The sequence below is a fragment of the Equus przewalskii genome, chromosome X (assembly GCF_037783145.1).
Source record: "Equus przewalskii isolate Varuska chromosome X, EquPr2, whole genome shotgun sequence".
Taxonomy (NCBI): Eukaryota; Metazoa; Chordata; class Mammalia; order Perissodactyla; family Equidae; genus Equus; species Equus przewalskii.
Genome location: NC_091863.1, coordinates 2678653 through 2700037, shown reverse-complemented (window position 1 = coordinate 2700037; position 21385 = coordinate 2678653).

Here is a 21385-nt window from a genome sequence, read left to right as displayed (position 1 = left end):
GACTCCTGCCGCTGATTCAGTGGAGACCTGCTGATAGGGGGAAAGCTTCCATCCGCGGGGACCCTATAAATCAAGGGCCTTGGGAGACCAGAGAACAGAACTGATCTGAACCAAGACCAGCGCGTGTGAGTAACAGCCCCTCCCCCCTAACAAAGCCAGTGGGCGCAGCCATCTTGCCCCGAAGACGGAGAGCTAACACACCGCTCTCGACCCCCATCTAGTGGCGACAGGCTGTAACTGCAACTGAATTCTACCACCATGAGAAAAAACAGCTCCTCTACCATCCAGCAATTTATAAAAGCCCCAGACCAGAAGGAAAACAATAAAAACACAGAATTAAGTCCTGAGGACTTGGAATTAGGTAAACTAAGTGATAATGAATTCAGAGCAGCTATAATCAAAAAACTCAATGAGGAAGAGAGAAAGATAGAGAAACAAGCCGAGTTCTGGAGTTACTTCACAAAAGAGATTGAAATCATAAAGAAGAATCAAACAGAATTACTTGAGATGAAAAACACAATGGACCAGATAAAACAGAATACGGATTCCCTGAATGCCCATGTAGACAACTAGAGGAGCAAATCAGCATAATCGAGGACAGACAGGCTGAATGGCGCCAGACAGAGGAAGAAAGAGAACTAAGAATTTAAAAAAATGAGGAAAATCTCTGAGAGATAATGGATTCAATGAGGAGTAAGAACATAAGGATCATAGGAATTCCTGAGAATATGGAAAAGGAAAATGGAGCAGAAAGTGTGCTTAATGAAATTATTGAAGAGAATTTCCCAAATCTAGGGATCAACAGAGAAATGTGTGTAGAGGAGGGTTTTAGATCTCCTAGATTTGTCAATGTAAAAAGACCCACCACAAGGCACATAATAGTAAAGCTGGCAAATAGGAATGATAAGGAAAGAATACTCAGGGAAGTAAGAAAAAAAAAGAGAATAACCTATAAAGGAGCCCCTATCAGACTGTCAGCAGATTTCTCTACAGAAACCCTACAAGCTGGGAGAGAATGGAGTGATATATTCAAAGCTTTAAAGGATAAAAACCTTCAGCCAAGAATACTCTATCCAGCAAGAATTTCCTTCAGATATGAGGGAGAAATTAAATCTTTTCCAGACAAACAAAAGTTAAGGGAATTTGTAACTAAAAGCCCTCCATTACAAGAAATCCTCAAGAAGGCTCTCATACTTGAAAAAAGAAAAAAGGGAGAAAGGGGACACAAGCCACAGACTAGGGAGACCGATGGATAGAACCAGAACAGGATAGCAAATATTCAACTATAGCATTAGGGTAAAAATAAGGAAACTACCAAAACAAGGACGATCTTAGCACTCTAACTACAAATTAATAAGACGAGTTGGAATAAAAAATGAAAATAATTATCTAGGAGGGGAAGAGCAAAGGGTCTAAATCAGTATTGGTCGAGTAAGTAAGAGACCACCAGAGAATAGACTACATTATACACGAGATTCTAAATACAAACTTCAAGGTAGACACTAAAATAAAGTACAGAACAGAGTCACAAATCATAGATAAGGAAAACTCTAAGAAACCCAGCATAAGAAATTGCAGTATTAAATGGGTAGTCTAAAGCACACAGGAAAAGAAACACAGGAAAACAAGATAATGAGCGACAGATTGACAGCATTAAGTCCACATGCATCAATAATCACTCTCAATGTGAACGGATTGAACTCTCCAATAAAAAGACACAGAGTGGCAAAATGGATTAAAGAACAAGATCCAACAATTTGTTGCCTCCAGGAAACACACCTCAGCCCCAAGGACAAACACAGACTCAGGGTGAAGGGGTGGAGGACAATACTTCAAGCAAATAGCAAGGAAAAAAAGGCAGGTGTTGCAATTCTCATATCAGACCAAGTGGATTTCAAAATAAGACAGGTAGAGACACAGAGGCACAATATATAATGATCAAAGAGACACTTCATCAAGAAGAAATAACGCTTATAAATATCTATGCACCCAACACAGGAGCACCAAGATTCATAAAGCAACTATTAACAGACCTGAAGGAAGATGTTAAAAACAACACAATAATAGTAGGGGACCTCAACACCCCACTCACATCAATGGACAGATCATCCAGACAGAAAATCAACAAGGAAATAGTGGAGCTGAATGAAAAACTAAAACAATTGGACTTAATAGACATATACAGATCACTCCACCCTGAAGGAGCTGAATACACATTCTTCTCAAGTGCACATGGAACATTCTCTAGGATAGACCATATGTTGGGAAACAAGGCAAGCCTCTACAAATTTAAAAAAATTGAAATAATAACAAGCATCTTCTCAGATCATAGTGCTATAAGGCTAGAAATTAATTACAAGAAAAAAGCTGAGAAAGGCACAAAGATGTGGAGACTAAACAACACACTACTGAACAAGCAATGGATCATTGAAGAAATTAAAGAAGAAATCAAAAAATACCTGGAAACAAATGAAAATGATAGCATGCCATACCAACTCATATGGGATACAGCAAAAGCTGTATTAAGAGGAAAATTCATCGCAATACAGGCACATCTTAACAAACAAGAAAAATCCCAAATAAGCAACCTTAAAGCACACCTACCTGAACTAGAGAAAAAACAACAAATGAAGCCCAAAGTCAGCAGAAGGAGAGAAATAATAAAAATCAGAGCAGAAATAAATACTATTGAAACGAAAAAGGCAGTAGAAAAGATCAATGAGACAAAGAGCTGGTTTTTTGAGAAGATAAATAAAATTGACAAACCCCTAGCCAGACTTACAAAGAAAAAAAGGGAGAAAGCTCAAATAAACAAAATCAGAAATGAGCGAGGAGAAATAACAACAGACTCTGCAGAAATACAACAGATTATAAGAGAATACTACAAAATACTATATGCCAACAGAATGGATAACCTAGAGGAAATGGATAAATTCCTGGACTCCTACAATCTCCCAAAGCTCACTCAAGAAGAGGCAGACAATTTGAACAGACCAATCACAAGGAAAGAGATTGAAACAGCAATCAAAAGCATCCCAAAGAATAAAACCCCAGGACCAGATGGCTTTCCTGGGGAATTCTACCAAACTTTCAGAGAGGATTTAATACCTATCCTTTTCAAGCTATTCCAAAAAATTAGGGAAGATGGAACACTTCCTAACACATTCTATGAGGCCAACATCACGCTGATACCAAAACCTGACAAGGACACCACGAAAAAAGAGAACTACAGGCCAATATCACTGATGAACATAGATGCAAAAATTCTAAACAAAATTTTGGCAACCAAAATTCAGCAATTCATCCAAAGAATCATACATCAGGATCAGGTGGGATTCATACCAGGGACACAGGGATGGTTCAACATCTGCAAATCAATCAACGTGATACACCACATCAACAAACTGAGGAATAAAAACCACATGATCATCTCAATAGATGCAGAGAAGGCATTTGACAAGATCCAACAGCCATTTATGATAAAAACTCTGAACAAAATGGGCATAGAAGGAAACTACCTCAACACAATAAAGGCCATATACGACAACATCATATATAGCCAACATCATACTCAATGGGCAAAAACTGAACCCCATCCCCCTGAAAACAGGAACAAGACAAGGATGCCCTCTATCACCACTCTTATTTAACATAGTACTGGAGGTCCTGGCCAGAGCAATCAGGCAAGAAAAAGGAATAAAAGGAATCCAAATAGGGAAGGAAGAAATGAAACTCTCACTGTTTGCAGACGACATGATCTTATATATAGAAAACCCCAAAGAATCCATTGGAAAACTGTTAGAAGTAATCAACAACTACAGCAAAGTTGCAGGGTTTAAAATCAATTTGCATAAATCAGTAGCATTTCTATACTCCAGTAATGAACCAACAGAAAAAGAACTCAAGAATACAATACCATTCACAATCGCAACAAAAAGAATAAAATACCTTGGGGTAAATTTAACTAAGGAAGTGAAGGACTTATATAATGAAAATTACAAGGCCTTTCTGAGAGAATTGGATGACGACATAAGGAGATGGAAAGACATTCCATGTACATGGATTGGAAGAATAAACATAGTTAAAATGTCTATTCTACCTAAAGCAATCTACAGATTCAACGCCATCCCAATCAGAATCCCAATGACATTCTTTACAGAATTAGAACAAAGAATCCTAAAATTCATATGGGGCAACACAAGACCCCGAATTGCTAAAGCAATCCTGAGAAAAAAGAACAAAACGGGAGGCATCACAATCCCTGACTTCAAAACATACTACAAAGCTACAGTAATCAAAACAGCATGGTACTGGTACAAAAACAGGTGCACAGATCAATGGAACAAAATTGAAAGCCCAGAAATAAAACCACACATCTATGGACAGCTTATCTTTGACAAAGGAGCTGAGGGCATACAATGGAGAAAAGAAAGTCTTTTCAACAAATGGTGCTGGGAAAACTGGAAAGCCACATGTAAAAGAATGAAAATTGACCATTCTTTTTCACCATTCACCAAAATAAACTCAAAATGGATTAAAGACCTAAAGGTGAGACCTGAAACCATAAGGCTTCTGGAAGAAAACGTAGGCAGTACACTCTTTGACATCAGTATTAAAAGGATCTTTTCGGACACCATGCCTTCTCAGAGAAGGGAAACAATAGAAAGAATAAACAAATGGGACTTCATCAGATTAAAGAGCTTCTTCAAGGCAAATGAAAACAGGATTGAAACAAAAAAACAACCCACCAACTGGGAAAAAATATTTGCAAGTCATATATCTGACAAAGGCTTAATATCCTTAATATATAAAGAACTCTCACAACTCAATCACAAAACATCAAACAACCCAATCAAAAACTGGGCTGGAGACATGAACAGACATTTCTCCAAAGAAGATATACGGATGGCCAATAGGCACATGAAAAGATGCTCATCATCGCTGATCATCAGGGAAATGCAAATCAAAACTACACTAAAATATCACCTTACACCCGTTAGAATGACAAAAATATCTAAAACTAATAGCAACAAATGTTGGAGAGTTTGTGGAGAAAAAGGAACCCTCATACACTGCTGGTGGGAATGCAAACTTGTGCAGCCACTCTGGAAAACAGTATGGAGATTCCTCAAAAAACTAAAAATAGAGCTACCATACGATCCAGCCATCCCACTACTGGGTATTTATCCAAAGAGCCTGAAGTCAGCAATCCCAAAAGTCCTGTGCACCCCAATGTTTATTGCAGCACTGTTTACAATAGCCAAGACGTGGAAGCAACCTAAGTGCCCATCAACAGACGAATGGATAAAGAAGATGTGGTACATATATACAATGGAATACTACTCAGCTGCAAAACAGAACAAAATCATTCCATTTGCAATAACATGGATGGACCTTGAGAGAATTATGTTAAGTGAAATAAACCAGCAAGAGAAAGATAATCTGTGTATGACTCCACTCATATGAGGAATTTAAAACTATGGACCAAGAACAGTTTAGTGGCTACCAGGGGAAAGGTGGGGTGGGGGGTGGGCACAAAGGGTGAAGTGGTGCACCTACAACAGGACTGACAAACATTAATGTACAATTGAAATTTCACAAGATTGTAACCTATCAATAACTCAATAAAAAAAAATCAAAAAAAAAGAAAGAAAGAAAGAAAAGGAAGAGAAAGGAAAAAAAATTATTCTTAAAACATATATTCTCTATTGATTCCTTTCAATGGTTTATTATTTCATATATTCATGTATTTATTATTTCCTTCCTTCATCTTATGCAGGGTTTAATTTATTCTTTCTCTTTCTAGATTCTCAATGACAAAGAACGTTGATCTTAATCCTTTAAAAAGATCTAATGTGAACATATAAAGCTATAGATATCCCTCTAGCTACCACTTTAGCTGCATCTCACGCATTTTAATACGTTGAGCATTTACAACTTCTTGTACATTCTTCTATGGCCCATGGACTATGCAGAAATACTTTGCTTACATTAAGAAATATTCAAGGATTTCCCAGATAATTGTTTTCATTGATTTTTAATTTAATTACATTTTGATCAAAGAACATACCTGATAGAATTTCAGTCTTATAAAATGTGTTATTATTTATTTTGTGGTCTATCTTTGTGGACGTTCTATGTGCAGTTGGAAATAGGTGTGTTCTACAGTTGTTGGGTGAATGTTCCACAGATGTCAGTTATTTCAAGTGGTTTGATAGGGGTGCTCACATCGTCTCTACACTTACTTATGTTCTGTCTATTTGTTATTTCAATTCCTGAGAGTGGAGGGTCAAAATCCGAATCTACAATCATGGATCAGTCTATCTTTGACTGTAGATCTGTCAGAATTGTGCTCCATCTATTTTGAATCTCTGTTACTGTGTACATACATGTTTAATAGTTTTATATTTTCTTGATGAATTGACCCCTATTTCATTAGGAAATGTCCTTTCTTATCTCTGGTGTTCATATATTCCTGACGTCCACTTTGTCAGATTTCAATACAGCGACTTCAGCTTTCTTAGGGCTGGTGTTTGCATAGTGTACCTTTCTCATCCATTTATTTTGAATTTACAGGATTTGTAGAATTAATATACATCTCTTATAATAGCATATTGTTGAATTTCAATTTTATCCAGTCTGTTAATTACATAGATATATAATATGTTTACATTATTTATGTTTTTCATCTAATTTGTTGCAATGTAGCACATACAATGAACTGCATCTATCTAAAATGTATAATTCAATGAGTTTAGAAAAGTATATACATCAGCTTAACTACATGCTTACCACAATCAAATCACAATCAAGTCACAGAACATTCCCGTAAACCCAGAACTTTCCCCCATGCCCTTTTTCAGTCAAATCCTCCTTCTGTCTTAGCCCTAGGCAAGCGATGATATGTTTTCTGTCACTGAGAATTAGATTGCACATTTCAGAATGTCAAATCTGTGAAATAAGACAGCATGAACTCTTTTGTATTTGTCTTTTTGGATCAGCATATAGTTTTGACAGCCACCCATGTAGTACAAATATCAATGTGTCAACCATCCCTAAAAATAAGCCCCATTCTAATTGTATGTATCCACTACATTTTTTGTCTAGTCACATTTTGTTGGGTGTCCGAGTTTTTCAGTTTAAGCTGTCTTGATTATATCTGAACAAATATTTGCATGCCTTTTGGTTTTCATTTCTCTTGAGTAAGTACATAGGAGAAGGATTTCTGGGTTGTATGATAAGATCATTGTTTGTTTGTTTTTTTTAATAGACTTAATTTTTTTAGAATAGTTTTAGGTTCCCAGCAAAATTGAGAGGAAGGGACAGAGGGTTCCCTTATACCCCTTGCCCCCTCACACACGCACAGCCTTCCCCATTATCAATGTCACACACCAGAGTGGTACATTTATTACAATTGAGGAACCTACAATGACACGTCATTATCACTCGAATTTCATAGTTTATATTTGGCTTCACTCTTGGTATTATAAGTTCTGTAAGTTTTGACAAATGTATTGGGACGTGCATCCACCAATGTGGTATCATAGAGAGTAGTTTCACTGTCCTAAATCCTCTGTGCTCCGCCTCACCATCCCTCCCTCCTAATCCCTGGCAACCACTGATCTTTCTATTGTCTTCATGGTTTTGACTTTTCCAGAATGTCATATAATTGGAACCAGGAAGCATGTAGCTTTTATAGCACCTTCATTCATAATTGCCAAAACACAGATGCAACCAAGATATGCTTCTGTAGGTGAATGGACAAGTAAACTGTGGTCCATCCAGACAATGGAATGTTGTTCCATGCTAAAAAGAAAAGATCATTCAAGCAATGAAAAGACATGGAGAAAACTTTAATGGACATTACTAAATTTAAGAGATTCAAAAAAGTTATATATACTCTTAGTCTGTTCAAATTAGCAATATGTGGCATCTTCACTGGCATTCTCCAGATTAGAGTCTTCCAATAAGAGGACATGGTAGATCGTTCAGTCTTCTCAATTTTTACAGACATATAAATGTCTAAATATATCTATATTTGTAAAAATTATATAAAATTTTCAGCTTACATCTTTCTATCATCTATCTATCATTAATCTATTTAACATCTGTGTATTTCTCTATCATCTATCTATCATCTATCAGCCTACATACCTAGATAGTTTCTAACTTTAACCCAATTCACTTGCAATACTTTGGTTCCTAACATCTCACTCTTGTGTTTTCATAGTCATGTATTTCAAACTACCAACTGATGTCCTGATGAGTTATATCCTAAGATTTAAAGCTGTCAATTCTCATCACCATTGCTTCCAGACTGTTAATCAAATTAGAAAAGAATGATCTTCCTTTTACAAATTAAGCTGACAGTTTGGTCATTGCACATAAGACAAGATGTCAACCTTTCTCTTCTACAAATGCCTCAGAGCTGGAATTTGAGCTCTCATGAACAAGTCCATTGGGGCATTCTGTATGAATTTTTAAAATTTTATCTATCCTCAAATTACCTTTATCTACACTTTTCAGAATTAACCTCTGTAATCTGGATCAGGTCATCTCTCCAAATTGTCAGAGATCTCAGTCCACCAATTTTCCCCAAACATACTTCTTCAGATCACGTCCGTTTTCAGGCCTCCCACAACTTAAAACAAAAGTGCACCACTGACAGTCTTATTTGTCCTAGCATCCAGCTCGTGTCTCATCATTCCCCTTCCTTGTCTTGGCAGCTGGTCTTCATGAGTCCTCTGCATCTCGCCTCTTTCCCCATTCACTCACTTGCATGCCCTGGTGCACACTGGCTCCCCACGTGATTAGCAGCTATGTTAATGATATTTACTGTCTCCAACAACCTTGGCAAGCAACATCCTGTACCCTCTCCCTAATGAGCCACCAATCCTCTTCCCTGGTTAATGCCTGTCCTCCTCAACGAGTCAAGTCAGATGTACTCTTGTTCAGAAATATTCTCTTAGACGTTACTCAGTTGCATAGGCCTCCTATATGTTTAAGGATTCTGCACAAAAATTTATCATTATTGTAATGAAATATTTGTTTATTTTTCTCGAGCACTTGATTATAATCCTTGAGGGCAGAAACCTGAACTTGTCAGATTTCTTACTTGAGTCACTCTGCCAATAATAAAACTGTATCAGTGCTCATATGTTAGTGATCATTGAAGTGATAATGACTGAGTGAGTTGCAGAGATATTCATAAGCTATATTTGTTAACTAGAACAAAACTATACACTACACTTACAGAAATCTGGAATCAGGAAAATGAAATAAGGGAACATCTAATTATTATTGCCAAGGATTGTTGCATTCAACCCCAGCTCCGTAAGCCACGTCCATCCTTTGGAGTGAAGGCACCGTAAATTTAAGCCAGACCGTTCATGTGAAAGTGAACTTCGACTGAGGGATAACCCAGCCCTACCAACTCTCTCTTTCCCTTTGAACTATTGTACTCCCAATTTCACACTGAAAAAATGTTGCCAACCATGGATGGGCAGCAAATTTTCAAAATATCCAGCTAAATTTTGGCCACTGAACCTTAACCCTAGTAAGTAACACAGGAAGCAGTCTGTAAACTCTGACCATATGGACAGCTCTGGGCGTTTCTGAGTGTTAATCGCATTAGTTGACTAAACAGAAAAGAGGCAGTGAGAAATTATAAAGACTAAGGAGGACCTAATTTCAGCAGTCTGAGGGAAGTGCAAGGGTGTAACTCTTCCCGGTAGGATATACCTTCTTCAGGACAACGGTCTTGGCAGATGCAGAAAAAGCGTTGAAGTTTCTTAAAAATAATAAACTTTATACACTACTGTCTAGACAACTTAAACATCTTGAATAAAGCAGGTCTCTTCCATGAAAGAAGAAAACAGACTGAAAATACAATAACTGAAGGAAGGGATGGCAGAATACGAGTCATAGCCTGACAGAACTCAGTAATGAAGAAAGAATAAAAACTACATGTATGGAGATGAAATTAAAAGACAAGAAAGCATAGAACTTATGGGGGAAATGAAGAGAGACAGGATAGATGTAAGAAAAATAAATGGAATGAAATATAAATAAAAAGGCATTTAAAAAGATTGGAGGAATATGTCAAAAAGACTGACATGCATAATGGGACTCCAGAACACAAAAAACCAAAATTATGCTACATATGAAATATTACAGCTTAAATTTAACAAAACATGTCAGAAATAACATAACACTTGAAATCACCCTTTGAGAAGACTCATGTTATGTCAGGGATAATTAATCAGTCCTAAATTAGAAAAAAGATATTGAACAGAGTGCAAAGTATTCTTGGCAAAAATATTAGGCTGATTTATAAAGATGAAAATTCAGACTGGCCTCCGTTTCTCTGCGGTAATTTTCATTGCCGTATGAGAGTGGATCAAACAAGAGGCAAGAAGAGCACGGGAACCAAGTATCGTTGCTTCCAGACACACTGTGTCTTGAGTGTAAAATAACAGGAAAATTATCTTCTATTAAAAAGAATTCAGGGAATATTGTAAACATGGACTGAACTTTTGGCTACTTTCAGAGGACACCTTTTAGGCAAAAAATAAATAGTCAAAGGGAGGAAATAAGCAAACTTTCCTAAATATCAGAGAAAACTTCAAACAAAGATCAAACCATATTAACATACTACATAGGGGAATAGTAATAAATACTGATCTTAGATGAGTCAGAATAAATCCTCAATACAATCGTAATAAAATCTTGAATTAGAAATGGGAAAAATGCACAAATGTCTACCTAACCTAAAATAATACGAAAACCAACTAAGAAACAACAAAATATGATGCTACCAAGTTAAACATTTAGCCCTAAAGGCACCATGTACTTAAAGAAGAAAAGAATAAGGAAATATCATGTAATGTGAGGGAAATCACAAAAATGCTTACTGTCACTACCGTTATCAGAATTTACCATTGTGTTGAAGGAATTAGCAATGCAAATAGCCAATACAAAGGCACAAGCATATCAGGAACTCCTACAATAGCAAAACACTAGACAACTGAGGTAAAAAATAGGCAAAGGACCTGAATAGACATTTCTCCAAAGAAGACACAGAAGACCACCTGAAAAAGTGCTCAACATCACTAATCATCAGGGAAATGCAAATATGAAACCACAATGAGATACCGCCTCACAGCTGTTAGGATGGCTACTATAAAAAATAATAAGTGTTGGCGAGGATGTGGAAATTTGGAAGCTTTGTGTACAGATGGTGGAAATGTAAAATGGTGTAGCTGCTATAGAAAACAGGGTGGAGGTTCCTCAAAAATTAAAAATAGAACTACCATATGCTCCAGCAATCCCACTTCTGAGTATTTATCCAAAAGATTTGAAAACATGGTCTCGAAGAGATGTGCATTCCCATATTCATTGCAGCATTAGTCACAATAGTGAAGAGGTAGAAACAACTCAAATGTCAGGTCATAGATGAGTGGATAAGAAAATGTGTATATATATATATATATCATTGTATGTGTGTATATATATGGAATATTATTTAGGTTTAAAAAAGAGGACATCTTATCATATGCAACAACATGGATGAACCTTGAAGATGTTAAGCTAAGTGAAATCAGAAGGACAAATACTGCGTGATACACTTATACAAGGCATCTAGAGTAGGCAAACCCACAGGATGACAAAGTTCTAGAGATCGGCTGTACGTTGTTATTATATTAACAGTATTGTACTGTACACTTTAAAAAGTGTTAAGAAGTTAGATCTCCTGTTATGTGTTTCTTTACCACAATAAAAAAAGGTGTAAGAGTCAGAAAAATTTGAAAGGAGGTGGTAAAACTATTCCTGTCTACAAATAATTTGATTTTAAGTGATATAACATCATATATAAGGTGCTACAAAATGAGAACATTTATAAAGAAATTTTAAAGTACTTTATATGCACACATATACACAAATATATATGTATAGCAGTATCTTTTACCTACTTAAACAATAACAATTTAGAAGCTATAATTGAAGATATGATCCAATTTACAATAACAGCAGAATGTTTAAAATTCTGACATATCCAGAATATTAAATATCTGTCTGATATGATAGAAATAAATCTGAAGGAGTAAGGAGTAACCTTGATCAAGTGTAAAAACATATTAGGTTAATGGAGAGAAAGTGAACAACAAAGTGACATAGGTTGGACTGGTGTTTAGGAAAATTGACCAGAGGAACAAATGAGAACATTCAAAGGTCGCCTCTGGACTAGGCAGGCAGATGCATGTGAGTGGTAGCTGTTTATAAGAACATAGGCAAGACTCTCTGAGTAGGACATGAAGCAAAGTTCTAACTAATGGAATTCTCTTTGTCTCATGACTCCATGTCTACGAGCAGAAGTGCACAAGGAATATTGTAAGGAAAGAGGGGGGGGGAGAGGAAGAGAGAGCAGGGAGGGAGGAAGGAAGGACGAGGAGAGAGAGAAAGAGAAGGAAGGAAGCAAAGAGGAAGGGAGGGAGAGACGAAGAAAGAGAAGGAGAGAAGGAGAGAAAGAAAGATTTTTTAAAAGAAACCACAATTCTCACCAACTCTTTGAAATGAGTCACTTTGTCCCTTTGTCCCTTTGTCACTTAAACTCATTGGCAAGTAAGTATTTTTCAGTGTCTGCCTTTTTGTGAGATGCCCCTGAGGTGGGATAACAAACATCGATCCGCTGCTGGTGAACACACTGCTGCCCTGCGGCTGCATCGGGAGCTGACGTCTAGACATTTGCACTCACCTTGTCCTGAGTCTCCAGTTGCAGAGTGTCCCCTCCCTGAACTCATGTCTTCGGGACTCCTCCCCTGCAATTCTCGGGTGGTAAGAAGTGAAGAGAAGCAGTAGTACCATTATAACAGAAACTACACCCAGAAAAGTAGGGGAGAGTTCAGCGTTGCCATGTTTCCAATCATGCATCGATGGCTTTTAGTCTTAAAAGATGAAAGCTAAATACAGAGCCCTACTGAGGAAATAGAGGACATCTTTATTTGAGATGTATAGTAGCTGTAGGTTTTACCTTCCCCTGAGAAACAAGTAATTAACAATCCCTATTTTTATTTTGTAAAAAGAGTGATGTAATGGAAATGGAAGAGGAAGGGATTGAGTTAATGTTAATAACATCCATTTGCAAGGCTTGAGAAGTTAAGATTGATGAGGAAGGTTACAATTATCAATGTTCTGCTGCTTTGTTTGTAAAGAAACAAATTGGCCCCCTTTATAAAAAGCCCATAAAATTCCAGACTTATGGAGAACAAATACATAGATATCAATATTCCAAAATACTGCTTTTAGTAATTCTTAATATTTAGAAGAATATTATCCTAGAATGTTATTTACTTTCTGCTCAATATTTCTGTAAACCTAACACTGCTCAAAAAATAGTCTATTAAAATAAAACAACAAACTAAACAAACAAGACAACAGAATGTTATCTCAAGATAATTATTTGAAAGTAAGAGCAACCCATATGAATATGTGTCACAGATAAAAGGTAAAAGGTCTACTTAGGAAAAGGCAAAAAGTAAGAAGCCATGGGGGCTGAAAGGAGAAAACGTGTATAAGGATTAGAAACAGACCTTGCTATATGATTTGAACATGTCAAACCAGGTTAAGAAGTAATATTTTGGGCTGCTGGTAATTATGAGGCATGGTCCCAATGACCCCTGTCACAGAGTGTTCATTTCAGTGCCAGTGAGACCCAATCAATGGGACTTCATGTCCTATTTTTTTGTTCAAGGATGTTAGAAAAATAAAATTAGAAAGAAAAGCATTGTAGTTGTAATGTTTAAATTGTTTAGAAATTTAAGTGTATGCTTTTGTTTCTTGTCATTACCTTATTATAACACCACAGATTACAACAAATATTCTAAAAAAAAAGAAAACGTAAGAAACAAATGTAATTTTTCTCCTTTTCTTTCCCTATAAACTCCTTAAAAACTCAACCAAAAGAACAAAACTAAACACAAACCACAAAGGAACAAAGTACCCAGCTCCCTTGGCACATAACACAGGCTTAGAAAGGGTTGCAGGGAAAGGAAGCACGTAAGCCACTATCAGCCTCAATGAGGATTCAGATTTCCCTGAAAAGCCTGGCTCACAATCCCAAAAGCACAGGAAACTGCAAAACAAGGTGGTCTGGGGACCCGAAAGAGCTAAGAGGGGGCATGGGTCATTGGGAAGACCTGGCGCAAACTCAGCCTATGCTAAGATGCCATTTTGTCACTGCAGACCCAACCCAAAGGCTGAGCAAGGTGCGAGGGGAAGTGAACTCAAGGCAGAGCTGAAACTGTGACCTGCAGGGTGAAATGAAAAGCTCACAACTCGAAGTTCACAGTGACAAGCCACAGAAAACTGGACCACTGGCGACTGGGGGAGGCGGGCTCCAGCATCAGGAGAACACCATGGTGATTGTGAGGAGTTCAAGAGCAGAACCGATATGGAATGTTCCTCTGCGCCGCCTGCCCACTGCTCAGAGCCCTGGGCTCCCGGTAAAATCAGTGAGCAAACAGGTGGCAGCCTTCCAAGGTGGGTGGTGATCATCAAGGAACTAGCGCCAGTCGTGAAGGAGAATCAACCGCAAAGACAGGAGAAAAAGGCAGATGAGAAAAATGCATGGAAAAAAGAAGGAATTATGTAATGAAACAGAGGTCACCGAATTACTCTCCAGAGACTCAGATAAAATCCACTTGACATGATCTTCCTTAAATAATCAAACAAGACACGCAGAGTTTCAAAGAAAAGTCTAAAGCGCCCTGAAGTAGGGGCAAACTGAGCTGAGGCGGGTCAAGACGGAAATGCAAGGCAAAGATAGACTGTGTGGGAAACTGGCTAAGACGTACAAACACAGGACAGCTGAACATCCATCAGCCACAAGAGCAAGAAGCCTGAGGGAACCCTCAAAATTTGATGGGAGATAACAAAGACTTAAGTAATTTTAGAAATAAAATGATCAAATTTTTTGTTCCTATAGGAAAGAATAAAACAATTCTAAAATACCCACTGTGAAATGACTGAAATGCAAGGCTTAAAAAAAGTGACAGAAATATTCAAATGTACATTCAAGAGAAATATATCCAGTCTCATATAAAGGGACGAAATAGGTTTGGTCTCACCTTTGTCCATAGTGACCTCCTTAGCAGGTGAGGGTGAGAAAATGTCTGCAAAATCCCAAGAGAAAGAATAGCTTACAACTTGTGTTTCTGAACCAAACCAAGTTGTCCATCAGAAGACTACAATTTAAAATCAAGCAAAATCTTAGTGTTACAGCACCCATGTACCTTACAGTAACATCTGCTTAATGAAGTCTAGCCAAGCAAGAGAGAAATCCAAGAAATCAGGAATGAGAAGCTATGATAAAAGAACTAGAAGTATCATGTCAGCAGTGTGAATAAAGAGTCATGAGGAAATTACTGGGAGTTTACCAGATGGTTTAAATCTTAGAAAGGGAAATGTCAAACAAGACGACTAAGAGTGGTCCACCTAGAGCGGAAAGGAGAATTAGGCCGCTTGCACCTTCTCTAAGAGCAAGCCCCCAGTACATGCTTTTGCTGGGTTTAATTATGAAGCTACTTTTTCATTTTTTTAAAACAAATTGAGTGGCAACATTTAGATAATATATTTGACTAAAAGGATTATTTTGTTTTAAATTTAGAAACGACTTCAATTTTAGTTTGAGAGATTTTTTTTTAAACTTCTGTTATAGTCATCTAACTATAAACTTAAGTTTTATGAAAGTGCCTGTTTAGTATCTTACAGTCTTTGCCATTTTCTTACACAGGCGAGTTACTCATAGATCACTTGACTTAACCATATGTATGATTTTTATATTATATATAAATGAAACAAAGTGATAGATATCTATACGCATATATGTATATATGTGTACATAAATACACACATACGTATATATAAATCGTGTGTTTATGGACATAGATACAGAACTGAAAGATCCATATATTTTTCTACAGCCAGTCAGTACTAGCCAGACGATTCTAGTAATCTTTATATTTTACTTCTAGAAAAAATAAATGTTTCAAAAAGGAACAATGCCTGTATTTAAGAGTGCTTTTCAAGTTAATTCCTATATAGCAACTCACAGACATTTTAATGGTTCCCTTTGTTCAAAATATTATTCCCTTTAAGTACAATTACTTTTCAGGGAGAATATCTACAAAATTTAATGTCAGAAATCTAGGTCTCCTAGTGATTAGTCACAGTGTTGATGTCATTACACCATGGAAGTGAAAACATAAAGCTTTCAATTATTTTCACAATTGATCTCCTTTTAGAAGAAATGAAAGGAAAAATAACAGCCTATGGCAACCCAATTTAAGTACCAGGTTGGTCAGACACAGCTAACACAGCTAACAGGACAGCATGCCCTTCTCAGTCATAGCTACACCTGAAATCTTTCAAAACCAAGAAACCTACGTAAGGGTTCTGCAACATATGTAATTTGTTTTGAAAGGGAAGAATCTTAAGAAACTCACTTGCCACTATGTAGCATGGGAAATATACATATTTTTTAAAACACCACCTTTAGAGACGTTGTCCACAAATGTACCTTTGTGAAATGTGTATCTTCAAGGTGAACAATAGCCACTTGAGCTGAATGAACCAATCAATATTCTCGTTTTCCTCCTTCTTAACAACAAAACATACCACAGTTGACTGTCTGTTGTCTGTCTTCTTACGGGTAATCGCTGAGCTACTCAGCATTCCAAGGGACTGGATGACAGCTAATCTTAGGTTGACCCTCCTAGAGTAATCAATAATATCTGTGATCTGGCATTCCTTTGTGCCTGCACAGTTCTCTGCCGAGCTCCTGAAGATATTGGAGAAGTGCTGTGCATTTTGGAAACCTTTTTTTTTTTTTTTCCAGGAACGCTGACACATGCTTTCATTCATTGTGATATTAAGCCGTGGAGGGACAATCTAGTGAGTGCAGCTGCAAGTGGCAACTTTAAAAAGTGCTCACTGATTCTTGGCCATCCAGCACATCAAATATGGGGTTCTAAGTGCCCTCCCCTTGAATCAGGGATGGCTGTGTCTTCCTGGCAGTAGTGATGCTGTGTAGCCATTTTAGTCTCTACAGCTTCCACCTGGTTTCTGCAGCTCACATGTTTATCGGGTGCTCCCCCTTGGGTTGCAGTCTGTAGGTAGCCAGCGTCCATTCCATGGGAAGTGCAAATCCTAGGGTGAAAGCACGTTTTGGTTTCTGGTCAACCCTCCCAACTAAGCGCTGGCTTGAGTTGACTCAGTCCAGGTGCCGGGCATGTGAGGGAAAAGCCATCGGGTGAAAAGTGAAGAGCCAGGCCCTGCTGTTCCATTCTCTACCTGTTTGAGGCAGCCCCTCAGAGATGAGTCACCCCCACTGTACCTTGTCTGAATTCCTCCCATAATAGAATCCATGATCAAAGTTACGTCTTCCACTACTGAAACTGGCTGTGCCATGTCTGCAATTCTGTCTCAGGAAATCACCCATGAATTGTCAGGAGGGGATCATCTGTGGAGCTCTGTGGCCCTGTCACCACCCTCCCTCTACAGAACAAGGCTGTGCCTTCTCTAAGAAACATCAGCAGGAGAATAATCACCAAGAATCTTCAGCCTAACTGGGAACTCCTGCTTAGGGGAAAATGGCCAGTGGCCCGAAGATAAAACATCACAATGCTGTGATCTGCTCATCAGTGAGATGTCACAATAGGCGATGACCAAAGGGCCTCCAGCAGGTCTGGTGTGGGTGGAGGGGTTACTCCTGGAGTCCAGAAGATGAAGCTGAGCAGCAGCAGGGCTCTCTGGGAGGTGAGGCCCTGACATAGATACAACCCAGGATGTTTCAAATGCCAGGTACCCTTGTGAGTCTGTAACTCACTAGTTAGAGATGGAACAGGAAATAAAGTATGGATTACATTGTGATAGATGAGCTATCAGGCAAAACAATATACATATTCATATTTGTCAATGAAACCAACGTCTTCCTATATGACTTTGTGTGTGTAGAGCATGAACACTTACTTTTCTGTGACTAATGAAGTGGCAAATGTGTTTATGTGATCAAATTGCTAATATTCATGGTAATCTATGGTCCTTTATTGACCTTTTTATATTGCTTTCACCTAAGGCCTAATTCTATATCCCATCTTTTTCAAAAACTCTACTTGAATACAACACAATAAAATAAAATAAAACAGGGCATCTTTTCTTTTTAAGAGCACAATTTTAGTTAGGAAAAAAGTCACATTATGTGAAGTATGTTATAAGGTCCTAACCCATGTGCCAAGAACACTGATGACATTAAAAGTTTTCTGTGTGTGACTGTTACACATTAGTACTTCTTAGGCAAATGTGTGTTGTATTGAGAGCACAGTGCTTTATACATATTTGTTTTACAAAAGTAAATGCCTTTGAGTGGCCAGATCATTTGATGAGACTTGTTTATAGACAATTTGAAGAAAATGGTTGTCTATTATCTTTAGTCACTTACAATATCCATTCATATTATGGCCACTCCACACAACACTATACTCAATGTAAAGAATGGTGTTCTTCAAATAAAGGATATTACCTATATATATGTGACATATGCATAATTAGAAGGCATATGTGTATATAGACACATACACACCCATATGCCTTCTGTTTAATATTATAATTAAACGAATGAGGGTATATGCAGGTGTTCTGTGAATGGCACATTTCCAGAGAAGCTTAACTTACTGCATGGAGAACAGCATCTCTCTACAGCCACTTGTTTTCAGCACCAAAATGAGTAGATAAAGATGGAAAGCCTGGAAAACTTAGAGCTTCTGCTTTGAATTATAGAAAATTAACTCCAAAGGATGGTCATTGCACACATATCTTTAAAACAGCAGAAGGAGCAGGTAACAAATTTCAAAGAATAACCGTATCTTATCAAAAGAAAAACTCATTACCATCTTGTTCAAAAGAATATAAAGCTTGAACTGTGTAACAGGTATTTAAAGTAAACCTGGCATTAAGTTATTACATTCTGTTTTCACTGTCTGCTCTCCATGTTTCTCCTACATCTTCAGGAACCGTTTCATAATGTCGCTCTTATTACTAGTGTTCATATGTAAAATGTAACGATGGAAACATCATGGACTTTAATGGAAAACTGAGACCCGTGTTTAGACCCGGCTGTGAGACCTGCATTCAGAGCTTTGTTTGCACCGACAAAAATGTTCTGTTATGTTTAATTGAAAACACAGGTAATGTGAAAACTTGCTGTAGTTACTTTGTAAGTGCCACTATGATAATGTGTTTCATAACGTCAGGGTGACAGTTTGTGTTTCCTGTTTTCCCTCCATATTTATATCTTGCTATATGGTGTGTTGTCTAGGAAGCTGGTGATTAAGAAAAGTAGAAACATAAAAACAATGCCATGCATAATATATAATTTCTGTTTATCTGCAGGAATTCATATATTAGACCAAATAATAGAAGTAAGCATAATAGAAAATAGCTTCAAGTCGGTGTCAAGTACTTCTTTGCCTCTCCTCATTTGTTTCATTCTTCAATACTACATATTGTAAATAGCAGTGGCGTGACATTTAAATAGTGTATATGTTTATACTTTTAGTAGAAATGTTGATTTGTGTAGGTTTTACTCTTCTGCCCAATTTGATTTCGAAGATTAAAACCACGGCCCTGGGACAAATCCTCGCTATTTTCAAATCTGGGCTAGAAATGGCCCTGGGAATGGCTTTCTGTGACACAGGTAATGCTGAAGATGCCTGGGGAATCAGAAATGAAGGTTCGGGATGAGGGGAACTGGAGTCACATTTGGGACTCGCTGCTCCGCTTTGCTGACTGCATTTTCTCTGACCCTCCTTCATAAACTCCCATCTCCAGCTTCATCCTAATCCAACAGATGTTCCCTTTGCTCCTGAGTGGGCTTCTGAATCCAGAAATCTTGTCTTTGGATTCTACCAGGGTGTTGCCGGGAACTCAAATACATTCCATTCCTCTCAAAGGTATGCTCAGGTGCCTATGATTAAATTCTCCTTTACAATAAGCCACAGGCAGGCACAAGAAAAAGAGACGCAATAAACATGCCTCTGAATCGCCTTAACGTCTCACACCCCCAGGGATCTCCCTTTGGATAGTCCTTCATCTGAAATCATGTCTCTAACCCGTTAAATGAAGGTCCTTCCTTTCATGCTAAAATTTTCTACATGAAAACCCCTTGCATTAATTTTCATAGACATACCCAAGATACTTTAAATATACATATTCTAATGCAAATGGAGTCTATTTTTTGTTCCATTATATTTTTATATAAAACTGCAAATGATTGTAGATATTGGCTATAATTTAGCAGAGGGGGCACTTTGGGGAAGGAACTGCCACTGTGGGAGAGAGACGCACCTGGAAAGAGTAGGCATGCCGTGGAAATTTATTGCAGAAAGAAGAGAAACTAACAAACAAAAAAGCAAGCAGTAAAAAAGATCAGTCCTTACAAAATCAAAAATGGACCCCAGCATTGCCACTCTCCCTGCAAAACAGAATGATCAGAAACCAAACCAAACCAAACCTTCGAGTGATATACACATTGGTTTTTTAGGATTCATCCATATGGATGCTCCGAAATCTCCGGGATGTGGGGAAAGAGCTCTAAGTAGTCCAACGGCAAAAATAGACTCAGGAGAAATTGTTGCCTTCCGTAAATGTGCTGTCCGTCTAATTCACACGCCTTTGCTGGCGATCTTCTAAGATCCTCCCTTTGCTATTGTGTCTCACTTTGCTGTCTGTCCACTGCTGCTTTGGCCTCCTTTCCATTTCTCTGGGTTCATGTTTTGCTCCAGTTCTGGAAAATCTTTACCATTAAATCTTGGATTGTTGCCTATTTTCCCGATTTGGCTGTTCCTTCTTTTGTGACTGATTAGACGTGTGTAAGATCCTGACCTTCTGTAGTTCATGTATTTTTAGCCATTTTCGTATTTTTCCCCGTAAGTGGCATTTTTGCATATTTTCCAGTCTATTTTTATAAACTATGGATAAACTGTTACCGACCTTCTGGATTTTAAATTCAAAGATTTTCTATTTCTAAAATTTCAATTTTGTTCTTTTTCACAACGTGCTTGATTACTTTTGATAGTCTCATGCCCTGTGATGAATTTTCCATTACTCTTTTAATGTTTTTAAGCATTTCAGACCTGGTTTTTATACTCTTTGTATGATAATCCCAACAGTACGGCTTTGGGGTCCTGAATCCTTTTCGTTTGTCACTCTGAGAAGCCTCTTCTCTTTGATTTTGGTGATTTATTTTGCGATCTCATAGTTGATCCAACGTCATTTTTGGCATCTGCACCCTAAATGGGAATGGCTTTCTGCTGGAGACATTTGCTTTTCC